Raw genomic sequence first — 8,593 nt, forward strand, 5'->3', positions numbered from 1 at the left:
GAATTGTCCATTACTATTAATGGTAACATTGAGGGAAGGCATTGTCTATGTCTAATGATGTCTGCCTATTTACTTTTGGAAAGCATGACTTCTAGGGTTTATATAGGAAGAAAACTTCCTTCAGAGATAATTTTGTCAGGTTAATGTTAAAATTCCTTCCACAATAAACTGTTAGATTTCTCCTCAGTCCCCCAAATCAGAATTAATCACTGTGTGCCCAGTAGCATTTCATCATACTTCTTTCAAGGCACTTTTGGTCTAACTTTATTATAGTTTCTCATAAACATGAATACCTCACCCATTAGATTATAAACTACTTATCACTTCTCGGCCTTTTGGCTAAGATCAAGTGTAGATTATAAACTACTTAAAGGTAAGAATGAATCTTATTTTTCTTTTTCTACTGCATGCAGTAAGGACATGAAATAAATATTTTTGAATGAATAGAAAATCAGCTTAATAAGAAATATGCAGTATGTTGCAAGTCCCTATGGGGGGAAATGCAGTAATAGGTAGAGTTTTTCTTACCATCCTAACATATGCACATATATGAGCATAAAGGATCCAGTACACAAGGATTTGGGAGGAGATATTGACCCCTCAGAGACATATAAAGAAGTTAGTGCACAATTGGAATATTAATTATCCAGCTTATGAATCTTGTTTTCCCTAAGCAGATATGAACCAAACCACCCAGGGAAGATAACAGAAACATATAAACATAATGACGTTGAGGAACAAAAGTATATGAGACAAAGTCATGGGTCGCTGCTTTAGACTGAGAGCTATGCAGTCTTTTTTAACTGGAAATCAGCAAATCAGTACCCAGGCAAGAAAATTTTGGAGTCATGGGATAGAGATCTGCTAGAGGGTCTAGCACCCATGAATGAATCAATCACCAAGATTTGAACCAATATGATCATAATTCAATAGAAGAGAGAATAAATCTAACTTTCCCAGGAAAATGGGGCTAGGAGATGGAAAGGGAGCAAAACACTATGATGCAGAGGGATGAAAATATAACCCCCACTGCCGCCTAGAAAGTCTCTATCATGAGGGACCTTCAAAAAAAACCCCATTTATTGCCCCCAATATACAGTATGGTGATTAGAGATAATGTGATTAGGAAAAATCCCAAAACCTGAGCTGAGAGTTCTAGTCTTTTTCTGTGGGTTTTTATAGACAGAAAATCAAAGAGCATTTGCTATCAAGATCACATGGAGTCCTTGTCTGTTGCACATGTAGGTATGGTGTGGCTGGACTGCAAACTTGTGTTGATTTTATTCAATACTTTTCAGAAGAACAAATTAGCAACAATATCCTCACTAATTAGCCCAATTAAGGAATGATCCTTCGAGTTTGAGGATGGAACCCCTCTCAGTTGGAAAACTGTTTTTCACATATTAGCTACATGACTCTTGCCATGCTTTTATTGCCAGAAAGCACTTGCACTTGTAGTTGATGACAAGATCTTCCCCATTTCATCCTCCAAGAACACGGAAGGTGTCCCATAAGAATAAGATAAAAATCAAACCAATCAATCAGAATACAACTACGCAAAGTATAGTATGCCTCAAAATAGAATGGCACTAAAACCAATTAAACTTGGTAGCAGATCTAAAGATTTATGATGGAGGGTGGACAGTGCATTGAAAGGCATCAATAAGGAAGATTTATAGAGACAAACTTTGACATTCTTTCCCATTTCCATTCTTTCCCAAATTGCTGTGCTAATATCCTGAGCAACTTTCAAATTTATTATAATTATGAGATGTAAACTTTGGATATCAAGTCTGATGTCATTAAACTGAACATCTCAAATAGGTGGCCTGATTCGACCTAAAAAACATATTGTCTTTGGCTCATTCAGTTTTAAAAACTGAACTTAGAAAAAAAAAAAAAAACTGAACTTAGGTTTACAAAATAGAATTTTCCCCCTGAAATCTAAGTTTTGGGCTTCTCTTGAAAAATCAGATCTGATAACATTGGGACAGAATTTCTGCCTCATTGTGGTACTGTACTCAGGAGTATCTGCAGAGTGGCTGAATCCTTGTGATGGGGTGTACCTTCCAGTTTGTAAGCACCCAGTATTCAGTCACAAAGACACCTTCCTTATCTACTTAGCTGCTAAACATTGAATTTCAAATCCCTTAAACCAGTCTGAAATCCTAGTGGCTTTTCTATAGTTCCTGTGAACAAGGACAAATTACTAACAATATTTCCATGTAAGTGTTTATTTTAATTCAGGTGCATAATGGACAATCATTGTCAGTAATCTTTTTGTGGACCAGTAAATGATTTATGAGAAAGCCAACTGACATAATTGTGTGTCCAAACACAGGGCCTCCTAAATTCAAAGTTTAGTCCTTCTGATAAGGATGTTGAAAGTGTAAAATTGTTGATACACAATAATCCTAAGTAATTACTCTTCTAATAATAAATAATTACTTTGTATAGTGTGGTCTTTCGTTGTAATAGGTGTTTTAACAAGCAAGAATGTGATAGGTAAAGAAAATAAATATTTTTTATACTCTTTATAATCATAATAGATTTTCCATAGACAGTTATATTAACAGCTAATTTTGATTAAAGAGATTGTGAAAGCATTCAAAGAAATGTATTATTCTACTAATGTGTATGGAGAGACCAGGACAGATATATTTTCTTCTGGGTGGGGAGTAGAGATGGGGAGGGATATGAGGTATTTGAGAGATAATTCATAGTGGAGATTTGTCTTGTTAGGAAATAAAGATTTCAACTTATTGGGAAAATACATGAAATAGTGACGGGGATGCTATTATAATGTTCTGAATAGAGATACCAAATCATCAGGGTCACTGTGTTTCTCTTCTGTTCATATATTCTTATAATAGTTCTACTCCTGAGGTATGTAGTGTACCCAGTGCTTCTGATCCTTGGTCCTCATAATATCCATTATTTAAAAGAGAGGTACTTTTCTAGACCCTGCCACTTTGATTTATTCACTGGGCAGAAGTGAGAGTGTGGATTGAGTTTTATGGTAACTGTATTCAGTTATCAACCAGCCTACTTACAGTGGCAAGGCAAGTTGAAACATACCATTCTGCCATTAGGTACATATAAACTCCGTCCTCTCAAATCTCCCCCTACTTCCATTTCCTAGAGAGTTAGGGAATGGCATTACGCTTCCTATTTTGACATTCCATGATTAGTAACATCCTGGTAATTATATTTTCTCAGAGTTCTCAGAATTAATAAAATGTTCCAAATCTCTGTGTCCTCCCAAATTCAAGCATCTGCATGTCACAATAATAAATAAAATAAATCTTATATGCCAGAAAAGTAGATCCATACTCTTGTGGAGTATTAGGGAAGGTGATCCAAGGTAACGTAGAAAAGCAATTAATTGACAAGGAGGAAGAAACTGTGTTATCCCTGAGAATCTTCACTCTGAAGGTAGACCTCAGAGGACTGAAGCATTGCTCAAGTGGTAAGGTCTAGGTTCTCATGTAAATTATGTTCAGTAGTTCCAAAGATATGTACTTACTTGTATCTGGGGCCTTTATTTCCCAAATGATCAAATTAAACATGAGGTTGTAACTCACATGCCACAATATTGTCTTTTAACCAGAGCTACTAGAAATATAATAGAACAAAAATGTAAGAATATAAGCATATGAGCATTTCTAAAAGAAACTCTTGTATATCACAATACAAAACATTCATTCAATTTATACGTGAAATATTTCTGGTAAAATCATTATTAAATACAATTCCTTTGGGGGAGTATTTTCATTTAGATCCCCCAGAAAGGTTAATTACTTTAGCTTTTTAAGTTTCTATTGCTAATGGTACTACGTAGCATTTACTTATGATCAATCTTAAGGCATACTCCACAATTGATATGTTCTATTATTTGAAAACTCATCCATATCTTTTGAAACTGAGTAAGCCAATCATGCAGGCTATTCCACACAACAGTCTTCCATGGAAATTTCATCTTGCTCAAGAGAGCAGCCGTTTTGTATACCACATTACCTGCTTCCTTGTCATACATGATCCCACCAAGGGGAAGGCGTCTGGATCAGGAGTCACTAATCTATAGTTTGACAAAATTCAAGTATAAGTGGGGTGAGATGTCTGAGAGTGAGACTGTTTCCAAAACACAGGAAACTACTAAAATTATCCAATCAGATTCTCTCTTTCCGGAATGTGAAATAGAAATAGAAATAGAGGGGCGCCTGGGTGACTCAGTCGTTAAGCGTCTGCCTTTGGCTCAGGTCGTGATCCCAGGGTCCTGGGATCAAGCCCCTAGCAGGGAGCCTGCTTCTCCCTCTCCTGCTTCCCCTGCTTGTGTTCTCTCTCTCGCTGTGTCTCTCTCTGTCAAATAAATAAATAAAATCTTTAAAAAAAGAAATAGAAATAGAACCAGAGAATTATTAGCTGGAGAAAAGTTGAGAAAGATGCAGGGAAGCAATGCAGAGGACCATGAAGGCCCATAAGTATAGAGTAGTTTTGACTAACCTCCTTATACTTATTTCTTCATCTGTAAAATATGGATATGATAACAGTATGTCTACTTTATGGATCTCTTTTGATAACTGATGTAATACTTGTAAAGCTCTTAGCAGAGTCTGGCATATTGTAAGTGCTCGTAAAAGTTAAATGCTGCTCACATCACATTATAATATAATAATTGTCTTAACTCTGTCTACACTACTAGGCTCTGAGCTTTCTGAGAGCAGGGACTGTCTTACTCTTCTCTGTATCCTCAGTTATTAGCACAGCACCTAAACACAGTGCTTAGCGCATTGCAGGTCCTTCACTATATGTCCATTAGATGAGTGAAATAAAGTTTTTCTGCCTCTACACATCTTCCTCACTTTTTTCTTCATACCCACCTATCTACCTCATCATATTCGAGGACCCTAGGAAATCAGTGTATTCAAGTAGCAAACTGAGAATTAGTTCACTTTTATTATTGTTTTGTTTTGCTTTTTTAAGTCTTTCATTCACTTTATTTTTCTTATGTAAAACTATGTGGTGGCCACAGTTGGACCCTCTGCACGGAGACTCTGGTGTGGGTCTTTACAAGATGGTCAGTGAATTCCTGACCTGATAGAAAGACTTGGTGGACACAGTCTCTTTCCAGAGGTCAGGGGTGAGATAGCTGGAGGTCTTGGAAATGGCATCAAAAGTGGCCTTGGTGGGGCACGTGGGTGGCTCAGTCGGTTAAGCATCTGACTCTTGACTTCAACTCAGTTCATGATCTCAGGATGGTGGGATCAGGCCCACATCGGGCTCCATGTGGAGCCTGCTTAAGATTCTCTCTGTCTCCCTCTCTCTCTGTCCCTTTCCCCGTAAAAAAAAAAAAAAAAAAAAAAAAAGTGGCCTTGGCTAAGTTACCCAGGGTGGCAGTGTAGCCCCTGGCCAAGGTGCAGCAGTCATCAGTACCAGCCATCATCAGGAGCTTCTTGGGCACAGGGACTAAGATGATGCCAGTGCCTCTGGGGGCAGGAATGAGGCATGTCAGTACAGAGCCACAGTGCCTGGTCACCTTACATGGGACGGTGTGGGCTTGCAAATCTCATTCCCCCAGTAGCCTTGCAGAAGGAAGATAATGGAAAGCTTGGCCGGGATGGCGGCCCCACAGATGGCAGTGTCTACCTTCTTGGGGTACTTAACACCCAGACCAAGGTGTCCCTTGTAATCTCCAATGGCAACAAATGCCTTAAACCTAGTCTGCTGCCCAGCACGGGTCTGCTTTTGCACAGGCACAATCTTCAAAACCTCATCCTTGAGAGATGCCTCCAGGAAAAAGTCAATGATCTCAGATTCCTTGATGAGCAGGAAGAAGAGATAGGTCTCCTCCAGGGACTTGATCTTCATGTCTTTGACCAGGTGGCCCAGCTTGGTGATGGGGATTCATTCCTTGCCCTTGGCGCTCCACGAGTTCTGTGGCCTCAGCCCTGGACTGACCATGGCCGCAACCCTGGCCTGAGATGCCAATGCCAAAGCCACCAGGGCAGCCACTATGGCCTCCCATTTAAGGGCCCCAGGACCCTCCAGGCCTCCCAGCCCTTCTGCAGCACTGGTAGCATCTGCCATTTGGTGTTTTCTCAAAGATGCTAGTTTGCTTTTAGAAGGTATAAGAATCAACTTGACTTTGCCTTATTTTCTATGCTAAAAATTACATATACTTCAAGTAGCCACAATCTCTTTTCACAATTAATAGAGTTGAGTCAGAGACTCAAGGTATGGAGGACAAGGTGGGGGTGTAGGCAAGGCTTAGTGTTAATGAGATAAGAAAATAACTACCTATCAGTTAGAATCCCAGTAAAGATTTAACAAAACACAAAATTTCAGAATATTAGGGTTAGAAAGACCTTTAGAATTTATCTAGTTCAAATTAACTTTGGCATTATAGATGAGGAAACTGAGATCCAGATAGGAGAATATATTTATAAGACACAAGAGAGCTTGGGACTTAATTATGTGACTCCTTATGGCACTAATGGTCCTTGCTGAACTGTACCACACTGCATAGCAATATATTTTGCATGTCCATAATTTAACTATATACCATATTAGTTATGGTATATAGTATAATAGTAGGACAAAGTGTAAACTCACAGCCTTAGATTTAACCTTATTAGAGGTAAGCAGCTGTCTAGCATATCTTTTGGGAGAAAATAATCCCAGCAGTAATGATGCTGTCTTCATCATTGTCTATAAATATACTAAATTATTTATTAACATATGTCACAGATGTCAACCAGAATGGAAAACTAATAGCTTATAGTGGTTTAATTTATTTGATTTACACATATTGTCAGAGACAACCTTTATGGAGGAACATATAATAATTAAGCACTTGTCAGAATGGCTAAATGTCACTATAAAATAAACTAGCAATCCAAATCTCTTGGGGCACTTTTGATATGTTACCAGTTCTCCTGGGAAAGGAGGTTTTGAAAGCACAAATTTGCAAAATGTAGCCAATGTGGCCTTGATAGAATCAATAGATTTCACTTATGGAGCTAAGATTAATGGGCTAGGCAAAAATCCAAGCTAGTTATAGGAAATAACAAGTAAACAGAATTTTAGGAACAATCTGAATAAGAATAGATTATTTTAATGAAGGGTCAAATTCCTAGTTAAAGAGATGGCCTAAAAATCCCTTCCTTTCTCTCCTCTCTCCTCTGATTTTCTTCTTCTCCCTCCTATTTCTGTTTTCTTTTTCTTTCTTTGTCTCTGTTTTTTATAAGAACTCCCAGAATTATCTAATAATTTGGTGCTTTATGCACTCTCTGCTGTCTCTTCCTTTTATACATCATACAACCAACCCTGCTAGAGGATCATTAATTTTATAGAAGAAAAATGTTTATTTGTAACATTTTTTATCATTTTAACATTTATATCATATTTTAGCCCACTCGAGAGCTTTGCTCAAGGAGGCTCATTGGTTAATTTTCTTTAGTTCTAGGGCTATTCATGAATTTTCAGAGATACTGATTCTTAGATGGAATAGTCTCAGAGATAAAAAGTCTAGAGCATTCCTGTGATTGATGTCTGTCTTTATTAAGATATAACAATGATGTAATGCTGCTATGATTCATACTATGATTAATTGGTTTTTTGTTTAAATGCATGAGGGTTCAATATTTTACATTTTATTCTCTTCTCTTTACTTTTTATTATATAACTATGTACAAATAAATTGGCAGATGAGTTAAGAGGGATTCTGCTTCTAGCCATGAAGGAGTACCTGGCAGTTATTACTCTCTTTCCACAAACAACTATGAAATTGGACAAAATATGTGAGGCAATGGTTTTTAAACATGGGACAATAGATATGGTAGGATAGTAGTCTTTGAGAGAAGGGAAACATACGAAGTAAATCCCAGGTTTATCTTCTTTTTCTGTATGAAGTAACTTTCCAAATTATGATTCAAACAGTCAAACCCAAGTGAAACCCTGTATCTCATTGAAGATGAAAAGATTAAAATAGCTGAAATTTGGGGGCTCAGTCGGTTAGACGTCCAATTCTTGATTTCAACTCAGGTCATGATCTCAGGGTCGTGGGATTGAGTCCTGCATCGGGCTTCACTCTCAGTGTGGGACCAGCTTGAAATTCTCTCTCTCCCTCTCCCTTTGCCCCTCCCAGCTCATACTCTCTCTAAATAAATTAATAAATAAAATCTTTTTTAAAATACCTGAAATTTGTAGAGCATGAAGCCATAGAAGAGAGACCAACATGGTGGTGGCAAGGAGGACAGAAGTCTCAATGGGTGGCTTCTGAATATCCTTGGTCAATGGCTGGGCTGCCTATATGCATCATTGGGCTTCATGAGACCCCAGAGAATTCCTTGTGGGTTCACAATTGTGGGACAGTGGGATAAATGGGGATATTAGAGGTTGTGGGTTCTGAGACACATTGAAGTTACAATCAGTCATAGTGAAATAACCTCATTGAGAACCTCAGGCTTTCAGCTGAGACTGAAGAAAGACCATACTTTAAAAATAAGTCCTTAATTTTAGTAAAAAATGTGTTAGAAAAATGTTCTTAAGACTAAGGATACAACTGAAACAGACCAGCCATAAGGAGGGATAA

At 37.8% G+C, this 8,593-nt stretch overlaps 2 pseudogenes; one reads left to right on the forward strand and one right to left on the reverse strand.

The window, feature by feature from the left end:
• The first annotated feature begins 319 nt into the window (after positions 1 to 319).
• LOC123850366 (U2 spliceosomal RNA) lies at positions 320 to 454 on the forward strand (annotated as a pseudogene).
• Positions 455 to 5,005: 4,551 nt separating this feature from the next.
• LOC123849228 (small ribosomal subunit protein uS5-like) lies at positions 5,006 to 6,087 on the reverse strand (annotated as a pseudogene).
• Between the last annotated feature and the right edge of the window lie 2,506 nt (positions 6,088 to 8,593).

The sequence above is a fragment of the Mirounga angustirostris genome, unplaced genomic scaffold (assembly GCF_029215605.1).
Source record: "Mirounga angustirostris isolate CCGP_5_RB_7025 unplaced genomic scaffold, mMirAng1.0.hap1 SCAF_15, whole genome shotgun sequence".
Lineage (NCBI taxonomy): Eukaryota > Metazoa > Chordata > Mammalia > Carnivora > Phocidae > Mirounga > Mirounga angustirostris.